The sequence below is a fragment of the Hylobates moloch genome, unplaced genomic scaffold, assembly GCF_009828535.3.
Source record: "Hylobates moloch isolate HMO894 unplaced genomic scaffold, HMol_V3 SCAFFOLD_1, whole genome shotgun sequence".
In the NCBI taxonomy this organism is placed as follows: Eukaryota; Metazoa; Chordata; class Mammalia; order Primates; family Hylobatidae; genus Hylobates; species Hylobates moloch.
This window is the reverse complement of record NW_026652276.1, coordinates 222052012-222073490: the sequence shown is the minus strand read 5'-3', so window position 1 is coordinate 222073490 and position 21479 is coordinate 222052012. Positions and strand designations below refer to the sequence as shown.

The 21479-nt window shown below is 41.2% G+C and overlaps 1 pseudogene; it reads left to right on the top strand.

Annotated features, from left to right (window-relative positions):
- Positions 1–5109: 5109 nt before the first annotated feature.
- LOC116812439 (T-complex protein 1 subunit delta-like) lies at positions 5110–6948 on the top strand (annotated as a pseudogene).
- Positions 6949–21479: the final 14531 nt, after the last annotated feature.

Below are 21479 nucleotides of genomic sequence, written 5' to 3'. Positions count from 1 at the left end.
AGAAAACAGAGGCCAGATCATGAAGGGCTTTGCAAATTCTGTGGAAAAGCTTGCACATTACTAGAAGCTCTATGAGGGATGACTGTTGTATAGATTTGAGTAGCTCGCTGCTGGTTTTATTGTATTCCAGCAATGAGTTTCCAAAGAAATTGTGAAGGCTTGGCCGGGCACAGTGGCTCACACCTGTAATCCCAGCACTTTGGGAGGCCAAGGCGGGTGGATCGTGAGGTCAGGAGATCGAGACCATCCTGGCTAACAAGGTGAAACCCCGTCTCTACTAAAAAATGCAAAAAATTAGCCAGGCGTGGTGGTGGGCGCCTGTAATCCCAGCTACTCAGGAGGCTGAGGCAGGAGAATGGTGTGAACCTGGGAGGCAGAGCTTGCAGTAAGCTGATATGGTGCCACTGCACTCCAGCCTGGGCAACAAAGCGAGACTCTTGTCTCAAAAAAAAAAATTGTGAAGGCTTCTCTGATTTTTTTTTCCAAGAGTTGCTCTGAATCTTTAGCATGTCTAGTAATTTTTTAAATAACTTATTGTAGTAAAAACATAAAATTAATGATCTTAACCATATTTAAGTGTACAATAGTGTCAATATTCAAATATATATATTATTCAAAAAATAATCAAAATATAAAAGCATTTTAGTGCAATAGTATTTATTGGAGTATGTACAGCAGCTACTCCAGCCACAGTTTTCTTTCTCTGTAACACTGAATGATTCCTGAAGTAGAAAGAATCCCAGTACATATGTTTAAATGAATGCTACTTTTAAAGATACCTAATCCAGATGGTATGGCTAGGGCCTATTTTATAGCCTGTTTTAAAAAAAAAAAAAAACAACTAAACTTGGGTGGTTTGTATGTGATAGAAGTGAATTCCAGCAGAAGGAGAATTCATTCATTTAGAACTTTTTTTTTTTTTTTTTTTGAGACGGAGTCTCACTCTGTCACCAGCTGGAGTGCAGTGGCACGATCTCAGCTCACTGCAAGCTCCGCCTCCCGAGTTCATGCCATTCTCCTGCCTCAGCCTCCCAAGTAGCTGGGACTACAGGTGCCCGCCACCACACCCGGCTAATATTTTGTATTTTTAGTAGAGAAGGTGTCTCACTGTGTTAGCCAGGATGGTCTCAATCTCTTGACCTCCTGATCCGTCCACCTCAGACTCCCAAAGTGCTGGGATTACAGGCATGAGCCACCACACCCGGCCCATTTAGAACTTTTTACTGAGCACCTGCCATGTGCCCGACACATGATAGTTGTAGAGGATACAGAGACAAATAGTCCCTAAGATTGTGTGAATGAGCATGTGTGTATTACAAAGTATTGGCAAGATCTCAGAAACGTGCTTAGAAAAGTGCAGATGCACTGTTATTCTTGGCCAGGGCAGCTGAGCCAGGTGTAGGTGGATGATTACCCCAGGATGTTGAGCTGAGAAACAGGATCTCAGCCTGAACCCAATGTAGCTCACTAGATGTTTGAATTATGTGATCTCCAGCTTTTGGGAAAGATCTGAATGTAAGAGGAACTTAAGAGAATTAGCATGATACTTTAAAGAGAATAACTGCATTACATTCTAACAGCAGACCTGAGTCAGAAAACAAGTAAAGAATCGATGTATTGGTTTGCCGATGGAAGAGCTTCAGTGAGATCTCAGACCCTGACCCTGCAGTAAGCCTTGGCAATGATTGACAGGGAAGTTTGTAGATAGCGCAGGAATAGATTAGTGTGCCACTGCTCCAGGCTGAAAATCAGAAATGAAAGCTAAAATATATTTGTACATAAGCTATACCTTCAACTGATAGAGCAAGCTGTGTGACTCGAAACAGCCTGTACAGAAGTACGATGGACCAGCTGGAACGTATTAATAGAAGATAAGGAAAAGTTAACTCTTGACACCAGGGAAGTCAACAAATTTCAGGACGACAGTGACCAATGGTTAAGATGATGACTAAGTGTAATCAGAAAAAAATCTTTAACTCCAAGTTTAGACTAGCCAGTTTGTTTAATTGGATTTCTCTGGTCAAAACCTAAACTACTAGTGCTTTCTAACATGTGGGGATCAGTGTGCATAGACCATTTTGCCCTCAATTTCAGCATAACATAGTTAAAAGACTGGGTTTTAGATTCAAAAGTCATGGGTTTGTGATACAGTGTACTTACTGGTTATGTGACCTTAACGTCAGTTACCTTCTCTGAACCTCTTTCCTTCTCTATAAAATCATAATACTTCACTGGATTAATGAGATATTTGTGAAAAGAACTCTGTAAATTATAAAAAGTTAAAAACTTTTACATATAGCGCATTATGTGACTAGTAAGTACTGCTGTGTCTTACTAGCACAATTTTCTGTGTCAGCATTGACACATATCTCCTAAAAATATAAAGCTCCCCACATTTACAAGCAGCAGGATGGGTTCAGGAAGAGGAGGTAGATGAGAGGTAACGTCTTCTTATTTATGTAATTATGGGCTCCAGAAGTTTATTTTTTTAAGCACCATATATGTGTGTGTTTCAAAATAAACATAAGGCACCATATATTTAAACATATATAACCATAATGCTTGTATTTATAAATCATTTTCCAATAAAGAATAAATCAAAATTTGAAATTCTGCCTTCACCCCATCTCTCTTTATTCACACATTTCTCCCAAAGATCCTATGTGCCTAATTTTAGAGATTTAGAGCAGGGAACAAACTTCAGGAGCAATAAATAGGGGGAAACATCTGTTATCCTGCCAACCCTCTCTTCATGGCTTTCGCTAAGTACTGAAGAAAGGTTCAGAAGAAAGCATTTCTTTAAAAAAAAAAAAAAAAAGAGAGAAAGATAGAATCAGTAAAACGAACAGTATTACATTCAAGGACACTTAGATAAAACAGAGAGACTGTCCGGCCCTGGATACTAAGATAACTGGATAAACAGTAAAACTTTTATGCTGAACTTAAAACAGTGAAATGTTTTTTAAATGCCATAAAGGCAGCAAAATGGAGAGAAGGGTTATAAAACTAGCCAGATGCAATTTTGTAACTTAATTGGAGATGTGGCAATATTACAGGTTCACATTAAAGTAGAAAGTAGAGTTAAACTAATGTAGATTCTAAGACCTTTTCCATTCTACTTAAGGAAATATGTGTTTTCTGAAAGGATGGATTCGTTTATGGAGAACGTTCTGTGTCCCTGTTGCAGAAGACCGAGCTCCACCTAGCCTTGTGTCAGTAAGACAATCTAAATTGGTGCTCAGTGCAGAATCATTTTCCTGATAGAGTCACAAACGATTAGCCCGTTGAGTTTAGAATAAAAACTATTCTAAACAGAAATTGAAAGACTAAGGACACAGATTAATCTAAAAAGAGCTCCAGTCTGAGAATATCTGTGAGAAATGGCCAGTGGGTTAAGCACCAAACTAGTAACAAGTTAATATTTAATAAGAGGGTTAGAGATAAAAGAAGTCAATGTTTGCATCATCAGGAATGACTTCCCAAGCAGGAAAGCAATAAATAGAGATAAGGCCAGCATTTCTGGAGTGCTTAATATATTGTGCTTTGTAGGCTATATCTTATTTGACCCCCCCATATGATAAATATCCCCACTTTGCAGATAAGGAGATTAATATTCAAGATCACACAGCTATAAATGTCTAGATTAAAGTTTTAAATTCAAACTGCTGACTCTAAAGCATGTACCTTCTTTTTTTTCTATTCTCCATCCCTGGTAGGCGACAAACCCTGTACCTTTCATCACACTCTTTATGTAGGATTTTCACAAGCAGAGAGAAAGGGTTGAAGCAAATGGCATGAACAAAGACCCACAAGCAACCATAAAAACTTTGCTTAGTGAGAGCTATAGTGCATGGCCTGGCAACCTCAGAGTCATAGCCTGAATAAACCAACACTGAGCCCTCAAAGTCCCACTGTCTTTTCCTGACCTGGTGATGTAGCTCTAACCTCTCTGAGTATTATTATACCAGTAACTATCATTTGTCAAGTGCTTCACCATTTGCTAGACACTCTGCTTCACTCTTTTTTTGAGACAGGGTCTCTCTCTGTTGCCCAGGATGGAGTGCAGTGGCACAATCTTGGCTCACTGCAACATCCACCTCCCAGGTTCAAGCGATTTTCCTGTCTCAGCCTCCCAAGTAGCTGGGACTACAGGCGTGCGCTACCACACTCTGCTAGTTTTTTTGGTTTTTGTTTGTTTGTTTGAGACACAGTCTCACTCTGTCGCCTAGGCTGGAGTACAGTGGTGGGATCTCGGCTCACTGCAAGCTCCGCCCCCCGGATTCACGCCATTCTTCTGCCTCAGCCTCCGGAGTAGCTGGGACTATAGGCGCCCACCACCACGCCCAGCTAATTTTTTTGCGTGTTTTTAGTAGAGACGGGGTTTCGCCATGTTGGCCAGGCTGGTCTCTAACTCCTGACCTCAAGTGATCCACCTGCCTCCGCCTCCCAAAGCGCTGGGATTACAGGCGTGAGCCACCCAGCCTACTTCACTCTTACTGTAAATTATATCACTTAATCCCTACAACAGATCTAAGAGGTAAGTATTATTTTCCCCCATTTTATACACAAACAAGTTCAGAGCTGTGGTTCTCAACTCTGGTTATGCATTAGAATCGAGATTCCTGTCACCGGTCCCACTCCAGACCAATCAGAATAGGGGTAGATAGAGAAAAGCTCCTTAAGTGGCTCTACTGTGCAGCCAAGGTTAAGAAATACGGTTTAACACAGTATTTCTCAAACTTAAGTATTCATCAGCATCATCTTGAGGGTTTGTTCAACATAAATGGCTAAGCCGCACTCCCAATTTCTTATTCAATAGGTCTCCAACAGGGCCCAAGAATTTGTAATAGGTTCCCAGGTGTGGCTGATGATGCTGGTCTGGCGATCACACTTTGACAACTATGGTTTAAAGTAACTTGGCCAAAGTCCCCCAGCTGATAGATTCCTGTGGCCCCCTCAGCTCCCTAGTGGAATTCCATAGCCATCCTGGAGCCTTTCCCTAACCCTAAAGGAGCACATCTTTAGAACCTGACAGCAAAACAAACAACAAAAAACAAAACAAGATGTAACACATAAGGAGAAAGTTTTAGTTAACATGCCCAAGTAAAGATGTTATTTGGACCATGGAGCAGGGCTGTCAGCTGCTGTGTGAAAGGTGCCTGTCAGGGACATGACAAGCAGGCTGAGATCTGGTTCAGCAACATCACGGCCAAAGCTGTTGCTGATGCTATTAAAACAAGCCTTGGACCAAAAGGAATGGAAGAAAAGATTCAAGGTGGAAAAGGCAATGTGACCACTACAAATGATGGTGCCACCATTCTGAAACAAATACAAGTGTCACATCCAGCAGCAGAATGCTGGGGGAGCTAAGATATAGAAGCAGGAGATCGCACTGCATCAGTTGGCACTATTGCTGGCTCTCTCATAGGTTCCTGGGCCAAACTTCTTCAGAAAGGGATTCATCCAACCATCACTTCCAAGTCATCCCAGAAGTCTTTGGAAAAGGGTATTGAGATCTTAAGTAACATATCTCAACCTGTGGAACTGAATGACAGAGAAACTTTGTTAAATTGTGCCACCAGTTCTTTGAACTCACAAGTTGTCTTTCAGTATTCAAGTTCTGCTTTCTCCGACGAGTGTAAATGCAGTGATGAAAGTGACCCAGCCACAGGTACTACTGTAAATCTTAGAGATATTAACATACAGTCATGTGCCACATAACAGTATTTCAGTCAACAACAGACTGCATATATGACAGTGGTTATAATGCCATGTATTTGCTGTACATTTTCAATGTTTAGATATGTAGTATTCAGTATAGTAACATGCTGTACATGTTTATAGCCTACAAGCAATAGGCTATACTATGTAACTATGTGTGTAGTGGGCTATATCACCTAGGTTTGTGTAAGTACACTCTATGATGTTTGCATGACAAAATGACCTAACAATGCCGTTCTCAGATTGTACCCCATTGTTAAGCAATACATGCTGCAGTTAAGAAACTTGGTGGAAAAATTGATGTGTGAGTTCGTGGAAGGTCTTATTCTCACCCAGAAAGTGGTAAATTCTGGCATAACCCAATTTGAAAAGGCTAAGATTGGGCACATTCAATCTTATCTGCTCCCAACAGATTTGGAAATCAAGTAGCAGTTTCTGACAATGTTCAGATGGACTAAATGCTATGAAAGAGAGAGGCTATATTTTAAGTTTAGTATAGCAAACTTTTACAAATGGGATATAATGTCCTTCTCATACAGGACACTATAGAGATGCTCCTAGTGATCTTGCATGACATTTCCTGAATAAAATTATTATGTTGGTTAAGAATATTGAAAAAGAAGATGTTGAATTCATTTGTAAGACAATTGGAACCAAGCCAGTTGCTCATACTGACCAAGTCACACTGACATGCTGGGTTTTGCTGAGTTAGCTGAGAAGGTCAGTTTAAATGGTTCTGGAAAACTGCTCAAGACTACAGGCTGTACAAGTGCTAGAAAAACAGTTAAAATTGTCATAGGACTGAAGAATTGAGCCCTCCATTCATGATGTGCTATGTGTTATTTGCTGTTCGGTGAAGAGAGCTCTTACTGCATGAAGTGGTGCTCCAATAGAATTGGCCCTATGGTTAACTGAATGTTTGTGAACATTGAGTGGTATGGAATTTTACAGTGTTCATGTTTTGCAGATGCTATGGAGGTCATTCCAACTACACTAGCTGAAAATGCTGGCTTTGAATCCCATTTCTACAGTAACAGAACTAAGAAATCAACATGCCTAACAAGAAAAAAATTGCAGGCATTAGTATCAAAAGGGCAGTATTTCCATTTTGGAAGACCTGGTTGTCCAGCTTTTGTGATTTCATTTATTGCTCTGACCCTACCAAATGAAACTGTCCAGAGAATTCTGAAAATTGATGCTGTGGTAAATGCTCAGAAATCTGGATAATACTGACTGACTTACACTCTTATAGCTACTAGTAGTGTGGCTGAAGTGGAAGATCACCTTAGTGCTCCTTATTATTTGGAAGATTATTTCCTCTATGAATTCCTGGGCTTGGTCTTCCAATTGGCATTTGCTTGAAATTGCATTGATACAATTTAGTGAACACATTAAATATTTGGTTTCCCAAAAAGATAATTATTTACATTTAATTTATATAATTTATTTTATAATTTTTATCAACATTTTAATAGACATTTTTGGAGTGCAGTTGGAAAAACAATCCATTTGGAAAAACAAATAGGAGAGAACACAAGAGAAATTCTAAAATGCAAGAATAATGTGGGGACCTGTATGAGATGGTAAAAATTATGTAATTAAAATTGATTTTTAAAAATCAGACCACTGACATTGGTGGTCTCAAAGAGGTGTTTGTACACTCATGTCTATAGTGACATTATTCAGACAAATGGTCTGCTTCTGAACACAGAAGTGCATACAAAGAGGTAGCCATTGTTGTTGCACCTCCTCCTATTCTTGCAAGCCCCTCTGCCTTTAGCTGAAGTGACTTCAGGGGATTTAAAGGGTAAGGACCCTCTTCTCTCCTCTATTTTTCTCATTTTACCCTTTTGGGAGCCAGGCATTTTGTCACTACAAAAAAATACAAAAGTTAGCTGGACATGGTGGCATGTGCCTGTGCCTCTAGTCCCAACTAATCAGGAGGCTGAAGCAGGAGGATCGATTGAGTCCAGGAGGTTAAGGCTGCAGTGAGCCATGTTCATGCCACTGCACTCCAACCTGAGCAACAGAAAAAAAAATACACACACACACACACACACACACACACACACACACACACACACGGAAATGAGAAAGGAATTTAAACATTTCTCTAAAAAAATCAACTAAACATAAAGGACAGTAATGTAAAAATTAAAAGAAAATGAGGAACTAAAAAGCCATAAGGCATGTAGAAAACAGCAAAACAACAGAAGTCCCTCCTTATCAGTAATTACTTTAAATATAAATGGATTAAAGTCTCTAATCAAAAGACAGAGATTAAAAGAATGGATAAAAACACATGATCCAACTATATGCTGTCCACAAGAGACTCATTTTAGATCCAAAGATACAAGTAGAATGAAAGTGAGAAAATGGAAAAAGATATTCCATGAAAATATTAACCAAAAGAGGATGTCTCTATTGCCTAGAACCTGACTCACTAAATTTTTGTTGAATGAATGAAAGAAATATCCAGACTCACCTGAATTGAAGAATAAATGAGGTACATTTTTCTCATTATATTAAAAGAGAAAGTAAGAATAAAAGGAAAGAGAGTGGGAGAGACAGAAGGATGGAGGGAAGAATAAAGAGAAAGATGAATGATAATCCATTTGCATTGACAATGTGATTTAGTAGAACTGGAAAAATTGGTGGCAGTGTATTTAGTTTAAACTTACTGAAAAAAAATCTGGTGGCATGTATACTTAGCTGTTAGTAATATCCATGTTTTTTGACTCCAAAATACAAGTCGTAGGCCTTGTTTTCTTTTTTCTTTTTATTTTTTTTTTTGAGACAGAGTCTCGCTGTCACTCAGGCTGGAGTGCAGTGGCGCGATCTCGGCTCACTGCAAGCTCCGCCTCCCAGGCCCATGCCGTTCTCCTGCCTCAGCCTCTCGAGTAGCTGGGACTACAGGCACCTGCCACCACACCTGGCTGATTTTTTTTTTGTATTTTTAGTAGAGACAGGGTTTCACGGTGTTAGCCAGGATGGTCTCGATCTCCTGACCTCGTGATCCACCCACCTCGGCCTCCCAAAGTGCTGGGATTACAGGTGTGAGCCACCACACCCGCTGACCTTGTTTTCTAAATACTATTCTCCAACAAAAGAAATTGTGGTTCCTTGGAAAAATAGTGGATTCCAGAGCTGGGAGAGTTAAGATACAAATTATGCTAAAAAGTAATGAAGTGCCCCCCCCATAAAAAAAGGATGGGGATCTTGCTGAAACGGCATGAGAGCCAAAGAGAAAGAGCCCCCTATGGCCAAGGCTGAAACATTTGAGCAACAAAATAAATAAGAATAGTACTGGATTAAGCATAGTACTATATTATGATAGTACTGGATTAAACCCAATGGTTAAATAAAAATCTTTGAGTCCATACAGTATAAATAAATTGAGGAGAAGGTACTTTACTTTACAGAAGAATTCCAATTGTAAAATGTAAGGAATAAGGAAATAGAAAATCATGGTTAGAATATCGCAGTAATAATAACTGCAAGCAGTATCCACTGATGGATGCTAAAATTGATGGGCAAAAGTTTAAGGACAAGCAGGATATTTGTATGCTCTCAAAGTATCTCCCCCACAAAAAATATTACTTACAAAGAGAAAAATAGTAACTTTATGGTGGAAAAAAAGTTTCTTAGTTTTGATAATTGTACTCTGGTTATAAGATGTTAACATTAAGGGAAGTTGGGTGAAGAATATGCAGGAATTCTCTGTACTATTTTTGCAACTTTTCTGTAAGTCTAAAATTTTATTTAAAATTTTTTAAATTGTATTTTCAAAAAGCTTTTGTGGCTAGGCACAGTGGTTCATGCCTGTAATCCCAGCACTTTGGGAGGCCGAGGTGGGTGGATCACCTGAGGCCAGGAGTTCAAAACCAGCCTGGCCAACCTGGTGAGACCCCCGTCTCTACTAAAAATGCAAAAATTAGCTGAATGTGGTGGTGCACGCCTGTAGTCCCAGCTACTTGGGAGGCTGAGGCAGGAGAATCGCTTGAACCCAGGAGGCAGAGGTTGCAGTGAGCTGAGAATACGCCATTGCACTCCAGCCTGGGCAATAAAGCGAGACTTCATCTCAAAAAAAAAAAAAAAAAAAAAGTTTGTTTTTTTTAAATATGTATCAGGAAAAAAAAATTGACACAGGGTCTTGCTCTATCACCCAGTCTAGAGGCAGTGGTGCAATTATGGCTCAATGCAGCCTCAATCTCCTGGGCTCAAGCAATCCTCCCACCCCAGCCTCTCAAATACCTGGCACTACAGGTGCATGCCACCATACCCAGCTAATTCTTTTACTTTTTGTGGAGCCAGGGTCTCATATTGCCCAGGTTGGTATTTAAGACTATTTTAAGACAACATAGGCCAAACACAGCGGCTCATGCCTGTTATCCCAGCACTTTGGGAGCACTGTGGGAGGATCACTTGAGCCCATGAATTGGAGACCAGCCTGGGAAACAAAATGAGACCCCGTCTCCACAAGAAAATTAAAAATTAGCTGGGCATGTTAGTGTGTGCCTGTGATTCCAGCTACTCAGGAGACTGACGTGGGAGGATCGCTTGAGCCTGGGAGGTTGAGGCTGCAGTGAACTGTGTTTGGGCCACTGTACTCTAGCCTGGGCAACAGAGATCCTGTCTCAAAAAATTTTCTGAAAATGAATATAAGAGTTCATGTATAGAATGCTGTCAGTTATCAAAAGAAAAATGCAAATGAACAAAAAGACCAGAGGAACTATGCCCAAATATTAACATTTGTTGCTTATGAGAGATGAGACTATGGTTGGTTTTCTTTCTACACTTTCTGAGTTTTCTGTCACGAATGCTTATCATTTCATAATAATATGTAAAAAAAAAAAAAAAAAAAAAAAAACGTTAAAAGAGCTAAAGGAGGGTGGGGGGCATGGTGGATTATGCCTGGAATCCTAGCACTTTGGGAGGCCAAGGCAGGTGGATTGCTTGAGCTCAGGAGTTTGAGATCAGCCTGGGCAATATGGTGAAGCCCCGTTTCTAGAAAAAAATACAAACATTACCTGGGTGTGGTGGTGCATGCCTGTAGTTTCAACTACTTGTGGGGGCTGAGGCAGGAAGATTGCTTAAACCCAGGAGGTCGAAGCTGCAGTGGGCCAATAGCACACCACTGCACTCCAGCCTGGGGGACAAGGTGAGATTCTTATTCAAGAAAAAAGACAAGGCCATGCATGGTGGCTCACACCTGTAATCCCAGCACATTGTGAGGCCAAAGCAAGAGAATCTCTTGAGTCCGGGAGTTTGAGACTAGCCTGGGCAACATAGGGAGACCCTATCATTGCAAAATAAACAAATTAGCCAGGCATAGTGGTACGCACCTGTGATTTCAGCTATTCAAGAGGCTGAGGTGGGAGATCACTTGAGCCTGGGAGGTCGAGGCTGCACTCCAGCCTGGGTGATCAAGCAAGATCTTGTCTCAAAAAAAAAAAAAAAAAAAGCTGAAGAAAAAGCAAGAGGGACAAAAACGGGAAGAGAGAACATTCCAGGGTGAGGACATAACATGAGGACACAAATGTGGCACTGGAAGATGGCATAGACTTAAAAAGAATAAGGCTGGGCACGGTGGCTCACACCTGTAATCCCAGCACTTTGGGAGGCCAAGGCGGGCGGATCACGAGGTCAGGAGATCGAAACCATCCTGGCTAACACGGTGAAACCCCATCTTTACTAAAAATACAAAAAAAATTAGCCGGGCGTGGTGGCGGGCACCTGTAGTCCCAGCTACTCGGAGAGGCTGAGGCAGGAGAATGGCGTGAACCAGGGAGGCGGAGCTTGCAGTGAGCCGAGACCGCGCCACTGCACTCCAGTCTAGGCGACAGAGTGAGACTCAGTCTCAAAAAAAAAAAGGAAAGAATAAGATGCTGGCTATAGCTAGAGCATAAGTGGCATTTTGGGGAAGATTTGAGAGAGAGAGCGAGAGATCAGGCTGGTGAGATAGGGCCTTGTGGGCCATTGTGAATTTTGGCTTTACCCTCAGATAATGGGGAACAATTAAAGGGACACGGCAGGGTAATGATGTCAGATCCATAGTTTAGAGAGTTTCCTCGGGCAGCCAAACGGACGGTGGACTAAAAGAGACTAAAAAAGTTGGAAGGAGGTAAGTCAGGAGAGCACCAGGGCGGTCCATATGACAAATAAGGAGAGATTGATTTGATCAGGGACAGTGGGAATGGTGAAAAAGATCCTTTTAGGTTGGACCCAGGACCAGGAGGACCAGCAAGAGCTATAAGTGCTCCCACGCCAGTCAGTTTCATTTATATTTCCAGGGAAAATGGCCCATATCAGACTCCTAGAAGGCTGGTGCCCTCAGGATTTTAGAGTTAATCCCGGAGCCAGATAAATGGCCAGCCAGACCAGGGCAACCAATCTGATGGGCAATGTAGGGGCTGGGTCACTCTGGGTCTCCAACCACAACTTGACAGGTCAGCTGGGGAACAGTGGAGCAGAACCCAGGAAGAGCCAGGCCCTCGGGCAGAGTGTAAATCCCACACAGGGATGCAGGAACCCAGAGGCAGAGTGATCCCTGAGAGATAAGAGGTCCACCTTTGCCAACAAGGGGTTGGAGCTCTCGGTAAACAAGCAACCCTGCTGCTGTGAGGCAAATGGCCCTGGGTCCTCTCTGTAGCTGGTTCACAGGCAGTTCAATTCTGGATGGAGAGGCTGGGCTAAGTAGAAGAGAAAAAAAAGATGACAAAGTCATTACCACATGAAAAATCAAAAGTGGATACACTGAGTTAGACTTAAGGGAAAGTAAAGATTAACTCACACAAATTTGATTATACACAGCCTTTTAAAAATACCCCTGTGATGTAAAAATTGAGGTTTGTCTATTTTGTGTTTTTCTCTGCTTTGGATCTCTTCCCTTCTTTGCCCGTAGCTTGTGGTTGGAGACCAGCAGGGGTGAAAACATGACTTTCTTTCCTAGTGTCATAAGACCTACATTTTTTTTTGTTTTTTGCTTTTTTGTTTTTTGTTTTCCTCAAGTGCCTTGTCAATTAGTGTGAATTCACTAAGGCAATTATGCTCACAGGATGGGCTCAATCCACCTACTGAGAATCATCAGGGGCTTCTCTGAGTCAGCAGGCTGGGCTGCAGCCCAGGAATCTGCATTCCCAACAAGCTCTTCCAGGTGTTAAATATGCCTCTAAAACATGAGAATCCCTTTCAGGAATTCTGGTGGAGGCAAAATTGAAAGAGATAAACTCTGGTTCCAAGCTGCTTATTTACTAAGCCCCAAGATGCAGGCATCCAGATAACCTGGGCTCTTACCTTGTGCTTGGGAATATATCAAAGATGCATTGACTTTGCATTGTGGTGTCCTCATCACCTAGTCTCCTTCAGCTTCTGGTTTTATCATTCTCTCCAACAAGCTCAGACATCTGTCTTAACTTATCTTTTGTGAGTCCTTGGTGTTGATAATTGTTTATCCTTCTAACACGATCTAGCATCTGCAACAGTCTTTATGTGGGGATGTTTTGGGATAGAGGTAGTAAGCCCATTCCAATCCCTGGGTGCTAAATTTTAGCCATGTGGTCTGCTTCAAGCTATCTGTGTAGGTTGTAAATTTTATTAGGGAAAGGAAGGCATGTCCAGAATGATCTTTCTTGTGAAAAATAGTCACCTAATCTCTCCCCCTCCTTCATTAATCTTAAGAAGTCTCCTATTCCATTTCACAATCAGCATAAATACCAGGGAAGATGAAAGTGAAGAAAAGCTCAGTGACCTCATTTTGAGATCACAATTTGTCTCTAGCACAACAAGCGGGCCCCCCCAGCTCTTCTCCAACTGCAAATAACAGTTTGCCATATTACCAAACCCTCACTGGCACCAACACCCCAAGGAGGGTAAGCAACTGGGTGATGTATGGAAAATAGAAAGAAGAGGAAATAAGTCCAAATCATCTACTGAACTATGACCACCCCAAAATGTTGTGGGTTTTTTCGTTTGTTTGTTTTGTTTTTTGTTTTTTGTCAACTGTTCTGCAAAGGACAAGTGCCTATTTTTATGATTTTTTAAATGGTTTTTTTAAGAAAAAAAGTTATGAATTTAAAACAAACCATTCCAAGTGATGTAGCTATTTTCTTACTAAAAATTAAACACCTGGGAAAGCATCATAAAAAAAAAACTCAAAGTGGCGATTGGGGTTATGTTTTTCTAATTATTATCATTATTATTCTGAAGGGGCCCCAACCAATTTAAATCTCGTGAAAATATTATGTGTCTGGCTTTCTTCCCACCTCCTCCCACAGTCCCCTCACACTAAGGATTTCACCATTGCCCTGGATGCACAGGAACTAGCCGGGCCTGTCGGGACCTTTCTCTCACCTTTCCTGTAGTGCTTGCTCCCATGTCATCTGGACAAGTGGCCTCCAGGATGAGTCACTCTATTTACGCCTGGGCTGGTTCAGGTACAATGCAGAATCTGTTTCTGAAACATCACAGTCTCAAAAAGAGGGCCTTCAGATACTTGCTATAAATTTTTTCATGGCAAAAGACAAATGTGTGATCTCCATCTTGTTTCTAGGTTGCACCAGGTAGCAGACCTGGCTGAAACACACAACAGTTTACAGTGCTTAGAGCCTTTCTGCTCAAAGTGTGGTCCCCAGGCCCCTGGGAGCTTGTTAGAAACGCGGAATGACAGCCTCGCTCCAGGACTTCTGAATCAGAACCTGAATATTAATGTGCTCCAGATTATTTGTATACACAGAAAGTGCGAGAAGCACTGGCCTAGGATTTGCATTAACTTTCAGAGTTCTTAGAGGTCACAGGTGTACAAGGAATCCAAAAGCCTTTCTGCCTTCACTCATGCAATTCATTATTCTCTTTGCCTGAAAATGTCTTCCATTATGTCTTACCAACCTAGAGCTGCTACTCATCCTTCAAGGCTCAGCCCAAAGATCATATCTCCATTGAAATTTTTCTGATACCCTCAGTCAAAACTAATTATTTCTTCTTCTCTGCTCCCTTGATATTTTACATCTACATCCAGTATATGTCAATAGTACCCAGCCTTCATATCATAACTACGTGCTCATTTGTCTGTGTCCCACAAAAGTGTGTTATTCAAGGACAAAGAACATCAATGTCCTTGTTCATCTGTGTTCTTTGGCACCCAGCCCAGGACTTGGAAGAGAAACTCAATAAATATTACTTGAAAACTATCTTTTCATCTTTCCTTCCATTGTTTTAAAGTCACATAATAAACCTTATGCTGCCTAAAGATTTTAACCTGTCGTACTTTAAAAACTATTCTATTTTTAATATGCTAATTTACAGCAATAATTCAAAAGCACTTCTGTTGGCCTGGAAACAATCTCTGAGTATACATTTGATTGGGATAACTATTTCTGCCCCCTTTCCCTCACACATACACGCCTTTCACAAAACATGACATATTCATTGCAGATGAAAAGCCAGACTACTGGATAAAACAGATATTTTTAGGGGGGATTGTGGGTGGAATAATAAAATAAACTATTATATTTATTCATTTATAGTAAGCCTTTCTCAGTACCTCTGATATTTTCTCACATATATATAACTGATATTACTACATCAATTGTGACTAAAAGATGAGAAAATAGTAAGGAGAAGAAAGTAAAGTAGAAGTTAAATAATGATGTGACTGTCGCAATAATTAATAGCTGTCTGCATTCTTAAAACAAACATAACAGAAAACATGTAGGTAATAATGGGCACTTAACAGAGTTAGCATAACCCCTCTGGTTAACAATTAACTCTTGGGAGACTGTAATCATGTACAGCCTGCATAAGATAACACATAGTTTGCAAGTAATACACAAGGGCAACTCTCCCTTCTCTGTGCTGATAGCAATGCACACATGGCTGATTGTCACTGCTCTGTGCTGGCCAGCAAGCAATGCACAGCTGTAAGCAGCTCATGGACCGTAAGTCTCATCCAAACGACCCACAAATTTGACTTAGCATTATTCACACTTGTTGCTAACATATGGTTCTCCCAGTGGTCATTAAGAGAAGCTATTTAGCTGCACTTTATGCTTTCTACAGTGCAATAGTCCTTGCAATATTTATCAATAGGTTAAATATGAATATCCTTTGACTCAGGAATTCCACATCTATACCACAGAAAATAGAGGCAAACGCACAAAAATGTTAGTTGCAGTTTTTTGTTTTTTGTTTTTGTTTTTTGAGACAGAGTCTCACTCTGTCACCAGGCTGGAGTGAAGTGGTGTGATCTCAGCTCACTACAACCTCCACCTTGTTGGTTCAAGTGATTCTCCTGCCTCAGCCTCCCAAATGGCTGGGACTACAGGCCCATACCACCACGTCCAGCTAATTTTTGTATTTCTAGTAGAGACAGGGTTTCACCATGTTGGCCAGGATGGTCTCAATCTCTTGACCTCATGATCCGCCTGCCTTGGCCTCCCAAAGTGCTGGGATTACAGGTGTGAGCCACAGCGTCCGGCCATTAGTTGCAGTTTTTTATAGAAAAAGAAAGCAATCCACATGTTCATCAATGGGAAAATCAGTATATGAGTCATACTACATCCATACCCTAGATATTATAGAACTACATTAGTTGTAAAAAAAAAAAAAGAGGTATATGTATATGTACTGATATGGGAAAATGTCAGTAATATAGCATTTTACAAATCAAGCAGCGGGCCAGGCATGGTGGCTCACGCCTGTAATCCCAGCACTTTGGGAGGCCAAGGCGGGCAGAACACCTGAGGTCAGGAGTTCGAGACCAGCCTGGCCAACATGGTGAAACCCCATCTCTACTAAAAATGCAAAAATCAGCCAGGTGTGGTGGCAGGCTCCTGTAATCCCAGCTACTCAGAAGGCTGAGGGAGGAGAACCGCTTGAACTCCAGGAGGCAGAGGTTGCAGTGAGCCAAGATTGCGCCACTGCGCTCCAGCCTGGGCGGCAGAGTGAGACTCCATCAAAAAAAGAAAAGCGGTAAAATATTCTATTGTATAGTAGAGTATGAACCTACTAGAAATTGTATAGGAACAAACATGGAGACACATACGTATACATGTATTTGTATATGCATAGCAAAAATTTAGAAAGCTACTCACCAAATTATTCATTATGATAAGATCTGAGGAAAGAATGAAAGAAGAATAAGAAATCACTTTGAAATCCCTTTCCCTTTTTTTAAAGAGATACACTTTTATATTGTTTAAATTTTGTTAAATTTTTATTTTGACAAAATTTCAGATTTATACTAAGTTATGAAAGTACTGTGAGGAGGCCGGCTGCAGTGGCTCATGCCTGTAGTCCCAGCACTTTGGAAGGCTGACACGGGCGGATCACGAAGTCAGGACTTTGAGACCATCCTGGCCAACATGGTGAAACTCTGTCTCTACTAAAAATACAAAAATTAGCTGGGCATGGTGGCACGCGCCTGTAATCCCAGCTACTCGGGAGGCTGAGGCAGGAGAATTGCTTGAATCTGGGAGGCGAAGGTTTCAGTAAGCCCAGATCGCATCGCTGCACTCCAGCCCGGATGACAGAGCAAGACTGTCTTGGGAGGAAAAAAAAAATAGTACAAGGAATTACTTTGCAACCTCTACCTAGATTCCCCAAAAGTTAACATCTGTCACATTTGTAATAAATGTTTTATCTTTCCCTCTTTCTGTTTTTTTCCCCTCTGCAATCTCTGCGTGCGTGCGTGTGTGTGTGTATGTGTGTGTGTGTAAATTTTAAAAATTGTTTGAGGGTAAGGTGCAGATATGACTCCCCTTATCTCTAAAGACTTCACCATGTATTCTCTAAACACATTCTGTTACATAACCATAGGATAATACTAAAATCAGGATAATTAAGACATTAACACTGATAAGACACTATTAGCTAATCTATAGACCACATTTAAATTTCACTAACTGCCGCAATAATGACTTTTATAGAAAAAGAAAATCCTAAGTAGTGAATCGAATGTAGCTGTCAGGTTTCTTTAGTCTTCTCTAATTAGAAACAGTTTCTTACTTAGTCTTTCCTTGTTTTTCATCACCTTGATATTTCTGATTAATACAGTCCAGATATTTTGTGTCCTTCAATTTGGGTTTGTCTGATATTTCTTCATGATTCAAGTCAGGTTACCATTTTTGGCAATAAATTCACAGAACTGTTGTTGTATTCTCAATGCTTCACATCAGGAGGCACATGATATCCCATTACAACTGATGTTAAACTTTCAACACTATTGGCTGGCAAGGTGGCATGTACCTGTAATCCCAGCTACTCAAAGGCTGATGCAGGAGGATTCCTTGAGCCCAAAAGTTACAGACCAGCTTAGGCAACATAGCAAGACCCCTGCATCATAAAAGAAAAAAAAAAAAAAAATACTTTGAACACTGGTTAAAGGGATGTCTGCCAAGTTTCTCTACTGTTAATTTGCTACTTTTCCCTTTGAAATGGTGATTTTCTGATTCCATCATTCCTTCTACATTAATTAGTTGGAATTTTACTATCAAAGAAAGCTTTCCCTTTTCCCCATTCATTCATTCTTCCATTCATTCATATCAGTATGGATTCTTTATCCTCATTATTTACTTTGATGCAGAATTATTTATTGTGATGCAGAATCTATATTGCTATGGATTCTTTATCCTCATCATTCATTTTGATACACAAAATTGCCCCAGATTTGGCCAGTGGGGGACTCGGTGGAGCTGGCTCCCACATCCTTTAGACATGTCCCCTCTGTCTTTGAGCGCTTCCTTACTTTCTGACACAAAGATGCTCTACACCAGCAGCCCTCAACCTTTTTGGCACCAGGGACTGGTTTCATGGAAGACAGTTTTTCCATGGACCCGGGGGTGAAGGATGGTTTCGGAATGATTCAAGTGCATTACATTTATTGTGCGCTCCAACCTTTTTGGCACCAGGGACTGGTTTTTGGTCCTCAACCTTTTTGGCACTGGGGACTTGTTTCGTGGGAGACAGTTTTTCCATGGACCCGGGGCGTGGAGGATGGTTTCAGAATGATTCAAGTGCATTACACTTATTGTGTACTTTATTTTTATTTTTATTACATTGTAATAATCAGGCATCAGATTCTCACAAAGAGCAGGCAACCTAGATCCCTTGCACAGTACCAGTCCGTGGCCTGGAGGTTGGAACCCCTGCTCTACACTCATTTTGTACTTTCTTCTTCTTTTTTTTTTTTTTGAGACGGAGTCTCGCTCTGTCGCCCAGGCTGGAGTGCAGTGGCGCAATCTCGGCTCACTGCAAGCTCCGCCTCCCGGGTTCATGCCATTCTCCTGCCTCAGCCTCTTCGAGTAGCTGGGACTACAGGCCCCCGCCATCACGCCCGGCTAATTTTTTGTATTTTTAGTAGAGACGGGGTTTCACCGTAGTCTCGATCTCCTGACCTCGTGATCCGCCCGTCTCGGCCTCCCAAAGTGCTGGGATTACAAGCGTGAGCCACTGTGCCCGGCCTCATTTTGTACTTTCACAGCCCCAAACTTGCAGTCTGCCATTTCTCCAAGGATATTTGGTTCTTTTTAATGAAGAATGGCACTCGGAAGTTAATTGCTACTGGCTTTCATTCTTTTAGGCCTTTATTTTATTTATTTATTTTTTTGACAGAGTCTTGCTCTGTCCCAGGCTGGAGTGCACTGGCGTGATCTTGGCTCACTGCAACCTCCAGCTCGTGGGTTCAAGCTATTCTCCAGCCTCAGCCTCCCGAGTAAACACGGTTTCCCCATGTTGGCCAGGCTGGTCTTGAACTCCTTACCTCAAGTGATCCACCCACCTTGGCCTCCCAAACTGCTGGGATTACAGATGTGAGCCACTGCGCCGAACCTTATTTTTGTTTTTTTTTTTTTTTTTGAGACGGAATCTAGCTGTGTCACCAGGCTGATGTCCAGTGGCAGGATCTCAGCTCACTGCAACCTCTGCCTCCCGGGTTCAAGCGATTCTCGTGCCTCAGCCTTCCGAGTAGCTGGGATTACAGGTGCACGCCACCATGCCCAGCTAATTTTTGTATTTTTAGTAGAGACGGTGTTTCCCCATGTTGGCCAGGCTGATCTTGAACTCCTGACCTCAAGAGATCTGCCACCTCAGCCTCCCAAAGTGCTGGGATTACAAGCATGAGCCATCACGCCCGGTCTGCTTTTAGGCCTTCTTAACAGGGTTAGGAAATATATACACAAATGCATACATACGTTCCCCCCACCACACACACACACACACACACACACACACTTAAATTTATTTCTATACCATATTTATGTAAATATGTAAAAAAAAAAAACCATAAATTCATACCCATACCTTCGATTCTAATCCAATACCACTGGTTCACTTTAGCCTTCCACTTTCCCTATTTATAACTAATATATTTAACACTGGAACACATGACTCCCATTAATCACAATGTATTTACATTGTTGCTGAATCTTAGGATACACAAAAAGTAGCTTTAGAGTTGTTTGAATTTTTTATAAGAATGTATGATATTTGCAATTTGAAAGTCAATTTAAAAACAAAGAATAACATAGATCTGCTTCTGGAAGTATTGATTGGTACACGTCCTTCTTTCTTTGAGCATTTCCTTACTTTCTGACACAAGGCAATTAGATAATGAACTTTAAATATGTGAAGTTCACGTGATCCTCGATTTTACTTCTCAGAATTCAGTCTAAGAGTAGAACGATATATGTTTACAAAAATTTAGCCACAAGAAGGATCATCACATTATTATTTATAATAACAATAACTTAGAAATTACCTAAGTACTCAAAAATGAGTACTTTGTTAAATAAATTTTATTCAAGTAATGGACAACAAAGAAGTGGTATAGTATAGTGGTTAAGACCGGATTTTAAATCCAAGCAGACTAGATTTGAATCCTAGCTCTACCAATCATGACATTGGGTAATTTACTCATCTTCTGTGTGCTTCAGTTACCTTGTGTGTAACATGAAGCTGATAATGGTACCTTCCTTATAGGGTAGCCATGAGGATTAAATGAGGCCAAGGGACCTCGCCCAGCCAGATGCCTTCTTAAACATAAATTTTGGAGGACCATTTAAGACTAAAAATTTGGCCGAGCGCAGTGGCTCACACCTGTAATTCCAGCACTTTGGGAGGAAGAGGTGGGCAGATCTCTTGCGGTCAGGAGTTCGATACTAGCCTGGCCAACATAGGAAACACTGTCTGTACTAAAAATACAAAAATTACCTGGGTGTGGTGGCGGTTCCCTGTAATCCCAGCTACTTGGGAGGCTGAGGCAGGAGAATGGCTTGAACCCGGGAGGTGAAGCCTGCAGTGAGCCTAGATCGCACTACTGCACTCCAGCCTGGGAGACCGTGAGACTCCGTCTTAAAAAAAAAAAAAGGGGGGGGGGCTAAAAATTTATCATCACTTTTTAATTTCACTCATTCAAAAAGCTGACTTTTCATGATACTTTTCCTGTAATTAGTCTATGTGCCATCAGGTGGCAGTAGTGCCTTAATCATGGCCAGTTTCTTTGCCTAGTAACAATTTACCATAGGAAGATATTCTAGTATGTATGTTTTTATTCTTTGCAATGTTTTAATTCTTTATTAAAATATTTGAATTTAACTGAATATGATAGGTATTTCTTATACACAGTCATATTGGCTGGGCGTGGTAACTCACACCTGTAATCCTAGCACTTTGGGAGGCCAAGGCAGGCAGACTGCCTGAGCTCAGGTGTTCAAGATCAGCCTAGGTAACATGGTGAAATCCCGTCTCTACTAAAATACAAGAAA